At 39.1% G+C, this 17940-nt stretch overlaps 1 long non-coding RNA gene across 15 annotated transcripts in view; it reads right to left on the bottom strand.

Moving 5' to 3' along the window:
- LOC138435699 (uncharacterized) overlaps positions 1-17940 on the bottom strand; it is a 260432-nt gene that overhangs the window by 198554 nt on the left and 43938 nt on the right. For 11 of the 15 annotated variants that reach the window (XR_011255187.1, XR_011255196.1, XR_011255198.1 and 8 more), the window contains exons 2-3: positions 16767-16842; positions 15816-15884 (exon numbers count right to left, since the gene is read on the bottom strand). This is a non-coding gene — a long non-coding RNA (uncharacterized lncRNA). Of the gene's footprint in view, positions 1-11576; positions 11599-15815; positions 15885-16766; positions 16843-17940 lie in introns of all 15 variants that reach the window. The other 4 variants (XR_011255185.1, XR_011255192.1, XR_011255190.1 and 1 more) reach the window with 1 other exon arrangement.

The following is a 17940-nucleotide window of genomic DNA, read 5'->3' as shown; positions in this document are numbered from 1 at the left end:
AGGGAAATTACCAGGACAGGATAAAGGCTTTACCAGGTAAGTTTACGGAATTACCTAAAGCTATTACAATCTTCCTGGTTTACCCATTTTAGTAGATTACTATGCTTGATTTTATAGTCTAGGTTTTTAATCTTAGTTCACTTTTAAGAGCAGCATCCAACTCAGTTATAAAAGAGAACATGAAAGTCACTCAGTCTTGTCTCTTTGCGACCCCACGGACTATACAGTCCATGGAATGCTCCAGGCCAGAATACTTGAATATGCAGCCTTTCCCTTCTCCAGGGGATCTTCCCAACCCAGAGACTGAATCCAGGTCTCTCGCATTGCAAGTGAATCCTTTACTAGCTGAGCCACAGAGAAGTCCAAGAATACTGGAGTGGGTAGCCTATCCTTGCTCCCTGGATCTTCCAGACTGAGGAATCGAACCGGGGTCTCCTGCATTGCAGGCAGTTTCTTTACCAGCTGAGCTACCAGGGAAGCCCAAAAGAGAATGAAATAATGCCACTTGCAGCAATGTGGATGGACCCAGAGATTACCAAACCAAGCGAAGTAAGTCAGAAGGAGAAAGACAAAATACCACTGTTGTTCAATCACTAAGTCATGTCTGACTTTCTGTGACCCCATGGGCAGCAGCACACCAGGCTTCTCTGTCCTCCACTATCTGCCAGAGTTTGCTCAAATTCATGTCCACTGAGGCAATGCTGCTATGTAACCATCTCATCCTCTGCTGCCTTCTCCTATTGCCCTCAATCTTTCCCAGCATCAGGGTCTTTTCCAATGAGTCAGCTCTTCACATCAGGTGGCCAAACTATTGAAACTTCAGCTTCACCAACAGTCCTTCCAATGAATATTCTAGGTTTATTTCCTTTAGGATTGAAGTGATCCACCTACAGTCCAAGGGACTCTCAGCATCACAATTAGAAAGCATCAATTGTTCAGCACTTAGCCTTCTTTATGGTCCAACTCTCACATCCATACATGACTACTGGAAAAACCACAGCTTTGACTATATGAACCTTTGTTGGCAAGGTGATGCCTCTGCTGTCTAATACACTGTTTACGTTTGTCATAGCTTTCTTTCTAAGGAGCAAGCATCTTTTAATTTCATGGTTGCACTCACTGTCTGCATTGGTTTTAGAGCTCAAGAAAATGAAATCTCTCACTGTTTCCACTTTTTCCCCTTCTATTTGCCATGAAGCAATGGGACTGGAAACCATGATCTTAGTTTTTTGAATGCTGAGTTTCAAGTTTAAAATACCATATCACTTATATGTGGAATCTAAAATACGACACAAATGAACTTATCTATGAAACAGAAACAGACCCACAGACATAGAGACTTGTGATTGCCAAATGGCAGGGGCAGGAGAAGGATGCATTGGGAGTTTGGGGTTAGCAGATGCACACTATTACACACAGGATGGATTAACAACATGGTCCTACTGTGTAGCGCATGGAACTATATTCAATATCCTGTGATACACCATAAGGAAAAGAATACGAAAATGAATGTGTGTGTATACATAACTGAATCACTGTGCTGTACAGCAGAAATTAACACAACGTTGTAAGTCAACTAATTTCAACAAAGCAAATTTTAAAACAAAAATAATTTTTTTTAAAGTGCAGCATTCACGATAGATAACTAGCCCTATAGCCTTGGTCAAATTGACTTACCTATCTCTGCCTCTGTTTTCTCACCTATAAAACATTACCTGCAGTTTGCAATGAGAGAAGCTAGCTCATAGGATGTGGTGAAGGTCTGATGAACTAATATTTGTGAAATATTTAGCATAGTATAGTGTTGGTTGCTCAGTCATGTCCAACTCTTTGTGACTCCATGGACTGCAACCTGCCAGGCTCCTCTGTCCATGGGGTTTCCCAGGCAAGAATACTGGAGTGAGTTGCCATTTCCTTCTCCAAGGGATCTTCCTTACGCAGGGATTGAACCTGGGTCTCCCACACTGTAGGCAGATTCTTTACCATCTGAGCTATCAGGGAAGTCCCTAGAACAGTATAAGCACTGCATAAATGTGTGCTACAACAATGTATGAATGCATTAACACATGCATTAACAGATGTTTTAATTATCTGTTACCTGGTAGACACATCAGATGTTATGAGTGAAACAGTGGCACACACAGTCTATTTTTCAAAAAGCTTATAGTCTAGAATGGGTAGGTTGATAAATAACAAAGAAATATCAATATTCTGTGAGAAGGGATCATAGGAAATTATAAAATTGACATAATAATAGAAACAGGCTTCCCAGGTTTATTCCCTCATAACTCAGTTGGTAAAGAATCTGCCTGCAATGCAGGAGACCCCGGTTCAATTCCTGGGTTGGAAAGATCCCCTAAAGAAGGGATAGGCTACCCTTTCCAGTATTCTTGGGCTTCCCTTGTGGCTCAACTGGTAAAGAATCTGCCTGCAATATGGGAGACCTGGGTTCGATCCTTGGGTTAGGAAGATCCCTTGGAGAAGGGAAAGGCTACCCACTCCAATAGACTGGCCTAGAGAATTCCATGAACTGTATAGTCCATGGGGTTGCAGAGTCTGACATGACTGAGGGACTTTCACTTTCTCTCACTTTCCCAGGTGATGCTAGTGGTAAAGATCCCACCTGCCAATGCAGGAGACATAAGAGATGCTGGTTCAATCCCTGGGCCAAGAAGATCCCCTGGAGGAGGGTATGACACCCATTCCAGTATTCTTGCCTGGAAATCCTATGGACAGAGGAGCCTAGCAGGCTACAGTCCATAGGATCACATAGAGTTGGACATGACTGAAGCGACTTAACACACACAATAATAACAACTATTTCTAAGGTTACCACAAAGTATCTTTGCGATAATTCCTGAAAATATTTTAATACAATTCTTGGTATACAGTAATGACTCAATAAAAGTTAGCTCTTATCGTTGTGTTACAGTTTTTTGTTTCATTCCACCCTTGTCTTTCCATGGGAGCATGAGTTGTTCTGGGTGTGGGGGATACTCATCCCGCCTGCCAATGCAGGAGATGTAAGAGACTCGGCTTCAACCCCTGGGTTGGGACGATCCCCTGGAGGAGGCAATGGCAACCCACTCCAGTATTCTTTGCAGAGTTGGACTGCAGCACTCAAACACTGTCCATCACCAACTCCCAGAGTTTACTCAAACTCATGTCCATTGAGTTGGTGATGCCATCCAACCATCTCATCCTCTATCATTCTCTTCTCCTCCTGCCTTCGATCTTTCCCAGCATCAGGGTCTTTTCAGATGAGTCAGTTCTTCACGTCAGGTGGCCAAAGTATTGGAGTTTCAGCTTCAGCATCAGTCCTTCCAATGAATATTCAGGACTGGTTTCCTTTAGAATGGACTGGTTGGATCTCCTTGTAGCCCAAGGGAGTCTCAAGAGTCTTCTCCAACACCACAGTTCAAAAGCATTAATTGTTCAGTGCTCATCTTACTTTATAGTCCAACTCTCACATCCATACATGACTACTGGAAAAACCATAGCCTTGACTAGACAGACCTTTGTTGACAAAGTAATGTCTCTGTTTTTTAATATGGTGTCTAAGTAAGTAAAGTCACTCAGTCGTGTCCGACTCTTTGCGACCCCATGGACTGCAGCCCACCAGGCTCCTCAGTCCATGGGATTCTCCAGGCAAGAATACTGGAGTGGGTCTGCCATTTCCTTCTCCAGGGGATCTTCCTGACCCAGGGATCGAACCCAGGTCTCCCTCATTGGAGGCAGATGCTTTAACCTCTGAGCCACCAGGGAAGGCCAAATATGCTGTCTAGGTGGGTCATAACTTCTTCCAAGGAGTAAGTGTCTTTTAATTTCATGGCTGCAGTCACCATCTGCAGTGGATAATTGGGGTACCAGATTTTGGAGTAACTTACAATTGAAGATAAAAAATTTTAGATTGTATACAAAGACCAGTATGGATCCATGTCTCTTGACTTTGCAAGCTGGAGTTCCCTTTGTTCTTAAATTTCCATGTACTGTGACCTTCATAAAGTAAGCTTCAACTTTAGGAGAATCTTCACTATGAAAGATCACAGGGTCTCTTAAGTTTGTGCCTGGACCTGACTTTAATCTCCAGTACTGTGCTTAAGCAGTATTTGTGGAATTATTTGGAAAGAATGAGCTTAGTTCAAAATTGTTTCTTACTGAAATCACAATGTTGTTGTTGTTTAGTCTCTAAGTCATGTCTGACTCTTTGTGACCCCATGGACTATAGCCCACCAGATTCCTCTGTCCATGAGATTTCGCAGCAAGAATATTGGAGTGGGTTGCCATTTTCTTCTCCTGGGGGTCTTTCCTACCCACATCTCCTTCATTGGCAGGCAGATTCTTTACCGCTGAATTGCCAGGGAATCCCAATAAAAAATCATATGTGTTAAAACAGTCCAGTGTTAAATATATTTAAACCTGTATTCTAACATGTTCGTGTGGGCTCAGTTGCTCGTCATGTCCAGCTCTTTGCAACCCATGGACAGTAGCCCAGGGAAGTAGTATGTTCCTCTTGGGTTACCAAATCCTTCCCTAGGGAATCTTCCCAATGCAGGGATCAAACCCGTGTCTATTGAGTCTCCCTCATTGTCAGGCAGATTCTTTACCACTGAGCCACCTGGGAATTCCATTCTAACACAAGAGTTCTGTTATCCCACAGGCGTGATTGTTCTAACCAGGAAAGTGAGTTTCAAACCATTTACTGTCTTGAGAAGAACTGAGATGGGATCTTGAAAATTGGGGGCAGATTTTTCCCCCATGGCAGATGAGCTCTTCCCACCATAAAGTTCTTTGTTTAAAGTATCGAGAAGTAAAAATATTTTGATCCATTCCTTAACTTTATGTCATAGAAGAAGATATTAGATATGTAACTGTTAAACATGTGACAGTCAGGATACATTGCCATGAGTTTCTATTTGTATTTGGAAAGTCAACTGTGCAATTGGTTTTGAACTGATTGATCATCAAACTAGGAAAATGAGTCTAGAAAATAATCTAAACTTGAAAAACAAATAGATTTCTTTTCTTCACCATAACTTCCCTAAGAATCTTTCCTAAAATATTTTCTTGAACATTGAATAAATGAATTTGTTATCTAGTCTTATAAGATCACACTGTATTTGTAATCTATTACTTGGTCAATACAGTCTGAATTATGTAATGGGTATGTTTTGGTATATAGTAATTAAATTATGATTAAGTAATTTTAGATGAGTATCTCCTAGTGTTTATGTTTAATTTGAATGTAATCATAGTGTTAGTCACAGTACTTGTTAGGCACACCAAACTGCCAAATGAGATGTTTTTATTAATAAATGATCACTGAAAACTATAATAAAATTCATTCCTAGCAAAATATATAAGTCAAGTCATGAGCTCTACAAATGAAGACAATTATTTTGAACTACATGTAAAGAAGCTTTTCCCCTAAAAATTATGTGCTTCAGGTGCCACTGTATATTTCTTGTACTTTCTATGACTTAAATTACTATAGACAAAAGTCCAATTCTCTGTACCCTGAGTTCATTTCTGTCCATGGGTGAGGCAGGCAGGTGAGAAGGAAAAGTCTACTTCCTAACACTGCCCATTTAATTGGTTGATTTTAAATAGAGGGTATCTCCCCAGTGTGGATCTCCACTCTTCTTGTGGTGAAGGGGCTCAATTAACCCAGTGAAGGTATAAGCCACGCTGTGCTTTTGACTATGTGGCTCACAACTGACTGGAAAATTCTTAAAGAGATGGGAGTACCAGACTACCTTACTTGTCTCAAGAAGCAACAGTTAGAACCAGACACAGAACAACTGACTGCGTTGAAACTGGGAAAGGAGATCAACAAGGCTGTATTTTGTCACCCTGCTTATTTAACTTCTATGCAGATCACATCATGTGAAATGCGGGCCAGGGTGAATTACAAGCTGGACTGAACATTGCCAGGAAAAATAACAGCCTCAGATATGCAAATGACAACACTCTAATGGCAGAGAGAGAAGAGGAATTAAAGAGCCTTTTGATGAAGGTGAAAGAGGAGAGTGAAAAAGCTGGTTTACAGCTCAACATTCAAAAAACTAAGATCATGGCATCCAGTTTCATCACTTCATTGCGAATAGAAGGTGAAAAAGTGGAAGCAGTGACAGATTTTATTTTGGGGGGTTTCCAAAATCGCTGTGGATGGTTACTGTAGCCAAGAAACTAAAAGGCGCTTGCTCCTTGGAAGTAAAGTTATGACAAATCTAGACAGTGTATTAAAAAGCAGAGACATCACTTTGCTGACAAAGGTCCATATAGTCAGAGCTATGGTTTTTCCAGTAGTCATGTATGGATATGAGAGTTGGACCATGAAGAAGGCTGAGTGGTGAAGAACTGACGCTTTTGAACTGTGGTGTTGAAGACTCTTGAGAGTCCCTTGGACTGCAAGGAGATCCAACCAGTCCATCCTAAAGGAAATCAGTCCTGAATATTCACTGGAAGGACTGATGCTGAAGCTCCAATACTTTGGCCACCTGATGTAAAGTATAGACTCGTTGGAGAAGACGCAGATGTTGGGAAAGATAGAAGGCAAAGGGAGAAGGGGGTAGCAGAGGATGAGATGGTTGGATAGCATCACTGACTCAATGGACATGAATTTGAGCAAACTCTAGGAGATGCTGGACAGGGGAAACTGGCATGCCACAGTCCATGGAGTGACAAATAGCTGGATACAACTTGGCAACTTGACAACAACAAAAGAGGGTATCTCACTATTTTCTAAATTGATGGTTTCTCATCTTGTAGCCACTGTCTGTAGAGTCCAGAGGGGTTTTGTTGCACATATCCATACCCAACTGGGGGATTTTTATAAATTTGCCTCCATGTCCACTTAGCCACTACAATGTAAACATCTTAAGTGATAGTTATTATTTATCTATATTTACATAGTTCATAATTTTTTTAAAGGCTTAGCATTCAGGAATGGAAATCTCCTAATAATAAAATGTGCTTTTCATCAGTTTTATCCTCTGGTTTTTCAGTGCAATCTTTGTTTGACGATGCCCATTTAGATTTAGAAACTTCATTACATAAAATTTTCACCAATCTGGAGTAAAATGAAATAAAGGCAGCTATTGTCTCTTTTTTTCCCCTTCTGTTTGGCCAAAAAAAGCTATTTCATACTGTGATTTATAGTTCATGTCATCTAATGGCCAGTTATATAAACTAAACAATATATAGGATACACTTAGGCTTACAGGAGAATAAACTGTGAAGGGAACTGGGAAAAAGAATCATTTTGTAAACTCTAAAAAAATAAAATTTGATCTTATGTCATATTCTGAAAGTGATAATAGACTCATGTCCAGTAATTTGTCTCCTTGGGGATGTTTTGAAGACTTTTGTAGGAAAAAAAAAATTCTCTTGGTTTAAAGCTCTTTATAAAATTTATGTTCAGATATTCCCTTGATAGCCACATTGAATTGCAGTGACTGGAGCTCTTCAGTGAGTCTTCTGTCATCTGTGTTTTGGTTCTTACAAGTGAGAAATGGAAGAATTTTTGCTTAAAGAGAATTCTTTACATGATGGCAGCTTGATTTGTAGTCCAGACTTTTTAGACTGTCAAGACCAACAATTCATGTGAACAGTGAAAGAAAAAAATGAATTTCCTCACACAGACAATCCTACAAAGAATGTCTGGGTGTTTGTATTCTAAATGAAATGATGCTATAAATACAATGACCATTTCCTGAGGAACTGAAGTTTTCCTAACAGAATCTTTTATCTTTTGTCTTTTATCAATATCAATCAATATTTTAATCTTTTATCAATCTTTTATCAATCTTTTATCTGAACAAGTATATAATGTTTGCATAGGCTAATCTGAGATGCTACATTTACCAGCCTTGATTTCATTTTTATTTATTTTCACATTTTTAACCTTTCAGGTATGGATTCTGTGTGATTTACTGTCCTAAGGAGGAAACTACTAAAGACATTTGGGACACCGGAAACAGGAATAAACTGGGACTGTCCTGGGAAAACCAGTTATATGGCCACACTTTCGGGGGACCAGTGAATATTCTGAAATAGTCTAAACTCTGTTTTTGTACTTCTGTGTGCATTGAGGGATCAAGGGAGAACATCCAGAGCTTCATACAACTTTTAAACATGTCTATTTCCAAAGAACTGGACTTTCAGGTGGCTTGGTGGTAAAGAACCCACATGCCAATGCAGGAAACACAAGAGATGCAGGTTTGATCCCTGTGTTGGGAAGATACCCTGGAGTAGGAAATGGCAACCCACTCTAGAATTCTTACCTGGGAAATCCCACGGACAGAGGAGCCTGGCGGGCTATAGTCCATGGGGTGGCAAAAGAGTTGGACACAATTTAGTAACTAAACAATAACAAACTTCCAAAAAAAAAAAAAAGGCTAGAAACTCCTGGTTTGAGCTTTTCTGTGACTAGGAAATGGAGGAATATTGTAACACCAGGGAAAATAACTGGGGAAATATGAATGACTTGGACAGAGAAGCTGTGCAAATCATTGATTTATGAACACATTTATATGAACTATAGAGATACTCTCAATATTTTATCAGTTCTATCTAGGTATCCAATTGATCAGTTACTGAAATTTCATCAATGCATTTATGTGTGGATATTTAAAAATCTCAGATTTACCAGCTTTGATTTTAAATCTTTCAAACATGGAGCACTGACTTCTCAGGGCTTTCATAGGTTAGAAATAAAAGAGATGCTCTATATTTTATTTACAGAGTCTACTTTTCTTTCTTTGAGCTCAAAAACAAGTGTGACAATGGAGGTGATGCAAGGTGCATAGAAATATATTCTATCATCCTCGAAAGTTATCTCACAGAAGCAGGGCAGATCGCAGAACATAATCAATGGCTCAGAAATTACTGGCAAAACATCTCTTTCCTGTGTTTCAACAAGAATCTGGCCCTAGGATAAATTATTATAGGTTACATTCTCAAGGAAACATATGCCCCAGACATTCCAATTCTCCTCAGGTCCCATATAAGAAAAAAGGAGAGGGATTCTAATCCCCTTCTAAGGCCAAACAAGGACACAGAGGCAGAGCTGATTGACAAAAAATGGCCCATTTTTCCTTCATGACAGGAAAATTATTCTTTCCATTCTGGTTTCTTAGTCTGCTTGGAATCTGTAACATGTTCTTACTCTTCCTTATGCTACAGTGACCTTTATCTTTTGAAGTCTCCACTTTTCAAAATTTGTTGTACAGTTTTAAGAAATAGCACACACTTAAATTTCTACAATATGCCAACATTACCTATTAGTGTTTTCTCACACGCCTCATTCATTTTCCTAAATCCTGGGCAAAAATCCCAAAAGAAAATGTCAGCTTATAATGTTTCCTCTTTGTTAATTTTCCAATACTGAGAATGTCAATAACCTGATAAAGAATTCTCTTCAAAGTACACCACGGCATGAGGAGGACTCAGTCAAGACTGAACTTTTTCTAGAGGGTTATATTATTATTTTGGTTATTATTATTACCTTTGAAAGTAATCACTGGATTTACAATTAGATTTTGTGACAATGACTGAAGTTTCCCAACCCAAAATTTGCCAGAAATCTCCCTCTCAAAAAACAAAAAAGAAGAGGAGGCAAAAGAGAAAAGTTATTTTAGACTTTTATATAGATTAAGAAAGGCTGAAAATTTTTCATCTACTATTCTCACCCTTCATAGATATTACACACACAGAATTGAAGGGAAAGAATTAAAAGTTTTAGCAAGCAAAAGCGAGCTATAATACAACTGTCCCTAAGAATTCTAGTAAGATCACAGTAAGAGAAGCTTTCTTTGAGCTTTCAAAATTCTTCTGGACCAACAACCTTGCAAAGCTTTGGAGAGAAATGGAAAGATAGGAGAGAGGGTCCTCATTCTTTCTAAAAATGTTGGCTTTCCAGGAAGAAAGGTGAAGAAAATGAATGGGTTACACCCATCCTCTTCCCTATCATTGCCATTTTCTCCGAGAGGAAGTGGCTTGAGCGGCATCAGAGATCACAGAACTAAAACAGCTGGAGAATGTTCAACTCCAGCTATCTCCAGATCCGGCATCTAGCCAGAAAGTGTCCCTGCAAGGTGGAGGGATGTGCAGTGTACGCTCACTATAACTCTCAAATGTTTCTAGATTCTTTAGGGGGCCTAATGAAAGCACTGGTTAAAGAGCAAGACTTTGACACTTCTTTTCACTGTGGATTCTTTTCCTGATTTCTGATCCTTATTCATATTTGAACATTTCTCATTGCACCTCTCCTCAAAGTAATACATACATCATTTGAAAAGAGTTCATATCATAGACCGAAAAACATCCCTTTGAGGTGGTGGCAGTGGGTACTGTCTAGGTCAGTGGCATTGAAATGATCATTTCCCCAGCTTATCTCATCTCTTGCAACAATCGTTTTCTCCCCTGCCCCGGGGGTATTGTCCAACTGTTGACTTCCGGGGTTTGCAGATTTCACAATGCGGTACTACCTTTTCTTTTTGTCTGTGGGTTATTTCTTCAGAGAAAAGGCAATAATTTCCTAGAATTCATACAAATGTGAAGAGGAGCAGTATGTTACAGTTGTTGCTGTTGTTTTATATAGTGCAAAATGAAAAGAGCAAAAAAAAAAAAAAAGGATGAAAGAAAAAAAGGTGTTTTTTGAGGCCTCGGCAGGAATGAATGGATCATTCTAGGAAAACTTGTGTAGAGTTAAGCTTTCCTGGTAGCTCAGATAGAAAAGAATCTGCCTGAAATACAGGAGACCTGGGTTTAGTCCCTGGATTGGGAAGTTGCCCTGGAGAAAGCAAAGGCTACCCACTCTGGCATTCTTGCCTGGGAAATCCCATGGACAGAGGAGCCTGGAAGGCTGTAGTCAATGGAATTGCAAAGAGTCAAACATGACTGAGTGACTAACGCATTAATGCTATTTTAAGAGTTTTTGTATGGGATTTTGGATTCATGGGCTTCTATAATGCCTCTTAAATAAGATGTGTCTTATTTTAAGATATTCTTTGAAGACTGGGAGATGCCCGTGTAAGGTTAGAGGATATGTCATAAAGAGTTATCTGCTTGGGTCTGACTCTCCCAGGTACTTTCAATGTAAAGAGGTTAAAAAAAAAAAAAACACTATAGGGCTTTGGGGTTTAAGCAATAAGACTTTTATGCCAGAATTAAGAACCAACAAAGAGTACAAGAGAGTTGGAGATGAAACTGGATGCTTATTACAGATAAAATCTGGACTGGACTACATTGCTTAAGTATGTGGTCAAATAGGCTTGCTAACACTCAGTCGAGAACTTGGAACACCACCCAGCCTCCCATCTGTGGAGAAAACACATGCTTCCCTATGAAAAGGAATGACTAAGAAGCTGAGCAAGGAAAGAGGAGTATACTCTAATGGAAACTGATTCCCAGGGAACAAGAGGTTGGGAAATATTTGTAAGCGTTGCTCAAGAACAAAGAGGTATCTTTGAGTTCTCCTTATTGCCCAAATCATGTTAATAGGGTAAGAAAGTTACACGAGGCACAGACAGACCGCCAAGGAAGAGAGAGTGTGCACTTTACTTCTATCTTACCTTTGTTGTAGCTCTTAGAAACCTAAAAATTAGAGAAGGAATTGACATAAATTTGGACTTGGTTTCAATAAATTCCCAATGCATCCATATTTTCTATGAGCTCTAATACCATCATGTGTCCTATGAAAATAAAGATATTATGATATCCTGTAATAGAATTAAATGCCGTTTCATTTATAATTTCCCAAATTTCTTTGAGCGTGGGATATTTTGTTTTCTATGCAGTTGATGTTTCTCAGATTCACAGACTCAAATTGTGCATAGCTACTTGTTGCATAGGATACTCCAGAGAAGATGCTGGCTACACAAATACACTCAGCCTTTGTGTCACTCATGAGAGAGAAAGAAACCACGATTCTGTTTTTTCCACATTAAAGAAGAACATTTCTCCTAAAATTACAGCATGCTTTAAAAACTTCAGATTGGCATAGTTTAACTAGCAGCACTTTCTCTTTCCTAACTCTGCAGACAATGATATGTCCTAAAACAATGGCATTTTATTGAATGAAATATCAATGGAAAGATGGGACAAAGAAAGTCTCAGTTCAATTCAATTCAGTTCAGTCTCTCAGACATGTCCAACCCTTTGTGACCACATGGATTGCAGCATACCAGGCTTTCAATACATCACCAAGTCCCAGAGCTTACTCACACTCATGTCCATAGAGTTAGTGATACCATCCAACCATCTCGTCCTCTGTCATCCCCTTCTCCTACTGCCTCCAATCTTTCCCAGCATCAGGGGCTTTTCCAATCAGGTGGCCAAAGTATTAGAGTTTCAGCTTCAACATCAGTACTTCCAATGAATATTCAGGACTGATTTCCTTTATGATTGACTGGCTAGATCTCCTTGCAGTCCAAGGGACTCTCAAGAGTCTTCTCCAAAACCATAGTTCAAAAGCATCAATTCCTCAGTGATCAGCTTTCTTTATAGTCCAACTCTCACATCCATACATCTCACATCCAAAGCATCATGTATGGATACTTTGAGTAGATGGACCTTTGTTGGCAAAGTAATGTCTCTGCTTTTTAACATGCTATCCAGATGGGTCATAACTTTTCTTCCAAGGAGCAAGTGTCTTTTAATTTCATGGCTGCAGTCACCACCTTCAGTGATTTTCGAGCCCCCAAAAGTAAAGTCTCTCACTGTTTCCATTGTGTCCCTATCTATTTGCCATGAAGTGATGGGACCAGATGCCATGATCTTAGTTTTCTGAATGTTGAGTTTTAAGCCAAATTTTTCACTCTCCTCTTTCACTTTCATCAAGAGGCTCTTTTCTTCTTTGCTTTTTGCCATAAGGGTGGTATCATTTACATATCTGAGGTTATTGATATCTCTCCCAGTAGTCTTGATTCTAGCTTGTGCTTCATCCAACCCAGCATTTCTCATGATTTACTCTGCATATAAGTTAAATAAGCATGATAACGATATATACCTTTATATACTCCTTTCCCAATTTGGAACCAGTCTGTTGTTCCATGTCCAGTTCTAACTGTTGTTTCTTGATGTGCATACAGATTTCTCAGGAGGCAGGTCAGGTGGTCTGATATTCCCATTTCATGGAGAATTTTCCACAATTTGTTGTGATCCACATAAATAAAGGCTTTGGCATAGTCAATAAAGCAGAAGTAAATGTTTTTCTGGAACTCTTGCTTTTTTGATGATCCAACAGATCTTGGCAATTGGATCTCTGGTTCCTCTGCCTTTTCTAAAACCAGCTTGAACATCTGGAAGTTCATGGTTCATGTACTGTTGAAGCCTGGCTTGGAGAATTTTGAGCATTACTTTACTAGCATGTGAGATGAGTGCAATCGTGTGGTAGTTTGGGCATTATCTGGCATTGCCTTTCTTTGGGACTGGGATGAAAACTGACCTTTTCCAGTCCTATGGCCACTGCTGAGTTTTCCAAATTTGCTGGCATATTGAGTGCAGCACTTTCACAGCATCACCTTTTAGGATTTGAAACAGCTCCACTGGAATTCCATCACCTGCACTAGCTTTGTTCGTAGTGATGCTTCCTAAGGCCCACTTGACTTTGCACTCCAGGATGCCTGACTCTAGGTGAGTGATCACACACCATCATTGTTATCTGGGTCGTGAAGATCTTTTTTGCATAGTTCTCCTGTGTATTCTTGCCACCTCTTCTTAATATCTTCTGCTTCTATTAGGTCCATACCATTTCTGTCCTTTATTGTGCCCATCTTTGCATGAAATGTTCCCTTGGTATCTCTAATTTTCTTGAAGAGATGTCTGGTCTTTCCCATTCTATTGTCTTCCTCTGTTTCTTTGCATTAATCGCTGAGGAAGGCTTTCTTATGTCTCCTTGCTATTCTTTGAAACTCGGCATTCACATGGGCATATCTTTCCTTTTCTCCTTTGCCTTTTGTGTCTTATCTTTTCTCAGCTTTTTGTAAAGCCTGTTCAGACAACCTTTTTGCCTTTTTGCATTTCTTTTTCTTGGGGATGGTCTTGATCATTGCCTTCTGTACAATGTCACGAACCTCCATCCATAGTTCTTCAGGCACTCTCTCTACCAGATCTAATCCCTTGAATCTATTTGTCACTTCCACTATATAATCGTAAGGGATTTGATTTAGGTCATACCTGAATGATCTAGTGGTATTCCCTACTTTCTTCAATTTCAGTCTGAATTTGGCAAAAAGGAGCTCATGATCTGAGCCACAGTCAGCTCCCGGTCTTGTTTTTGCTGACTGTATAGCGCTTTCTATAGAAAATCTATGTGTTCTTTTTTCCTGTGTGTGTCCAACACAGCATTTCAAGTCAAGGATATGCCTATCATCTAGCTTAGTGCCTGATACACAATAAGTACTCAAGTTTTGGGTAAAATTAAGATAAGAAATAAAGACAGGCATGTGACCTCTCTCACACTTTACAAAGAATTAGAATGTCATAGGGTTTCTGATTGGACTGGAAATACATGGTTTGTCTGAAATTGGGTAAGGTTTCCATGGCAAATTATTTCTTTCTCGCCTATGTAAAGAATGTATGTGGCTCCTCTTCTGTTGACATTAAACAATGTCATTTCTCAATTTCTATGCAGCAGAAGTTCACTGTTGTCAGTTTAGAATAGCTATGCATTATAAATGTTTTTTGGTTCCTGTCCACTTCCCCTGTATATTTTGGTCTCAGCCAAACACATTTGTGGAATATGTTTTAATTCCAAGGTTCCACCTAATTTTGATGGCTTCAAATTATATTAAAAATGCAAGAAAAATTATATTGTAATTTTCTTTTTAACTGGATGGCTGATTGGTTCAGTATTAATTTAATACCCTAGCTATGTAGGGCCATTATTAATAAACACTTTCTGTTGTCCAACAGTTGTTACAGTGGTGAGTTTCCAAATAATGGTGGATTTTCTACTATCAAATACAAACTAGTCTTATTCTATATCATAAAAATGTTCTTGTCAGTATTCAGATTCTCTTAGATCCCTAGCTGGAAATTCTAATATTTCAGATAAGTAGACAATCTTAATTGGAAGGGATGTCAAAGAATAATTTCATTATTTTTAAAAAGATAATGAATTAGATAAGCAATATGAAAGATTATTCGCTAACTTCTTATCTAAAGAGACAAGTCTTTTTTAAGATCCCCCAAACAGTGAGTTAAGATCTCTAGATTTAACCCATAAGTCCCATTGGTTAGGCCCTACCTCACCTTTCTTTTCCTTATTATTCTTTAGTTTCCATGTTGGAGGTTCTCAACTCTTCAGATTCTGGCTAGAATAAAAATTTACTTATTTTATTTTATTTTTTTTCAGGGAGAAAGTCACATATGTCCAGTTTATTTTCCCACGATCCTGAAGATAGAAACCTTTACACAAATAGTCACTGAGTCTAAAGGTAGAGAAACCAAGAATATTAATCTGATACATAAAAAATACTAAATACATGCTCTTCTATTTGAAATAATATCAGTGCTTTTTTTAATTTTTATTTTTACTTTATTTTACTTTATAATACTGTATTGGTTTTGCCATACATTGACATGAATCCACCACGGGTGTACATGAGTTCCCAAACATGAACCCCCCTCCCACCTCCCACCCCATATCATCTCTTTGGATCATCCTCGTGCAGCCCCAAGCATCCTGTATCCTGCATCGAATATAGACTGTCGATTCATTTCTTACATGATAGTATACATGTTTCAATGCCATTCTCCCAAATCATCCCACCCTCTCCCTCTATTTTATTAAAGGCTAACCAGCTTACCTCATAGTGTAGGAGCTAAATCTCTTATGCCATTTCCCATGTATATATTATATTGTCACAGAGGAGAGTCTAGGAAGAGGAAGGAAAGTGTGAGTCATCTAAACGACCCTCATTAGAGAAGTGTATTTCTTTTTCTCCTCTGTTAAAAATTATGATAGCTATATGTGGCTGAAATTTTTTTATCTTATGCTTTTCTAATATATTCATTCCAAGATCATTTCCTTGGGTATACAATTGCAGTTCAAAGCATGGTTACATAGATGACTCATCAACACAGCAGAAATGAATGACTTCCACTTGAGAATACTTGGGTTTGATGGATTAATATACACCAAAGGGATAATGAAAGAGTTCAGGTTATTTCCTCCTGGGACAGCACATAAACGGCTAATTTTCATAAATACTTCAAGCCAAAAGAATCATGTTCAGACTAGATTTCTTAAGGAATCTGCTACAGTGCCTCAGTGAACACTGGTTCATAGATGAATGAAGATTAGGCCCTAGAACAATTTTAGGACAACTTGACAAATATTTGGAGGGCATTCATGCAATGAAGGAAGAAAGCCTCAGTTTTGTTCTGAATCACTGATGTTCCAATCTAAAGTGCTAACATAACCAGTTCCTCTGCCAATGTGAAATACATCTTTATTCTCTCCTTTGCTTTCTATGTTGCAATTATGTCTTTCCCTCACTCAGTGTACTAATGAAAACAGCATTGGTTTTGGAGCCAGAAGTATCAAATATTTTATTAGACTTTAGTACTGGACTTGAAGCAAAGCATTAAGACAGACAAAACCAAGCTCTACTTTACTGTCATTTCTCTCATTGTCCCTTCCGCTGTCCCTCTCCCAAATCTCTGCCTTACCTAGCCTTTCCCTCATCATCCAGGAATTGAGAAGCCCCATTTCTCTGTCCAAAGCCTCCTCAAAATGCACTAAAAGCCCACAATACCTTTCCAGGACACTTGAGGGGCTCCCGGCTCAGCTCATAACCGCCACCAGATCCTCTAACACACGTACTTTTCCCACTGTAGTAGACAAAAACCAAAGATATTTCTGAGTATTTTTAATTATTATTATTTGAATCATCACAATGGTCTATACTAAAAGGATTAACAGAGCTGTCCTTGTCCCTGTTACTCTCTGCTCTGGGTTCCTAGTGGTCATCGTTGTTGTTCAGTCGCTCAGCTGTATCCAGCTCCTTGAGAGCCCATGGACTACAGCACGCCAGGCTTCCCTGTCCTTCACCATCTCCCACAGTTTGCTCAAACTCATGTCCATTGAATCGGTGATGCCTTTCAGCCATCTCATCCTCTGTTGCCCCCTTCTCCTCCTGCCTTCAATCTTTCCCAGCATCAGGGTCTTTTCCAGTGAGTTGGCTCTTTCCCTTAGGTGGCCAAAGTATTAGAGCTTCAGCCTCCAATGAATAGTCAGGATTGATTTCCTTTAGGATTGACTGGTGTGATCTCTCTGCTTTCCAAGGAACTCTCAAGAGTCTTCTCCTAGAGCCCAAACCAAACCCAATGACTGCTTTCCTGGTGACTATCTTCCCACGCTCCTCAAAATTCTTCCCAAATGGAGAAAAGCTATATGATGGGCTTATGTGGACATGAAATGGTGGTCCCAAAGAATTTTTTAAATTTTTATTTTTTTATTTTATATCTTCCTATCTTATCACTAGATATATCATGAATTTGTAAGAATAAAAGACTCAGACATCAATGGTTTTCTGAGAAAAGCACCTCAGATTTAGAGGCCACAGCCTCAAACCCTTGTGAAGAACAAGTTCTAGGTTAAAGAGAGGCAACCCGGAGTTCTCCCACCCTAGAATTCTCACGAGCGAGTCTTCTACATAGTTATATCCAGGCTAGGATCTCATAAAGATGACATGATAAGTAAGTCACACATTTTAACTTTCATACCTTACTTTGTTAAATCTCACTTATCTCTTTACCTATATGCAATTCAATGCAATACAATTTATTTTCTTCTTTTTCAGTAACACCGTTATCACTAATATCTCTAAATGCACTTCCAAAGCCTGTTCAAATATCCCCTTCTTGACAAACCATTTTACTACCAATCTGGGCATCTTTTATCAACCCCTTCTCTATTTCATCAGAATC

This window comes from Ovis canadensis, chromosome 3 (assembly GCF_042477335.2).
Source record: "Ovis canadensis isolate MfBH-ARS-UI-01 breed Bighorn chromosome 3, ARS-UI_OviCan_v2, whole genome shotgun sequence".
In the NCBI taxonomy this organism is placed as follows: Eukaryota; Metazoa; Chordata; class Mammalia; order Artiodactyla; family Bovidae; genus Ovis; species Ovis canadensis.
The sequence above is the reverse complement of the archived record's forward strand: the minus strand, read 5'-3'. Positions and strand labels throughout refer to the sequence as shown.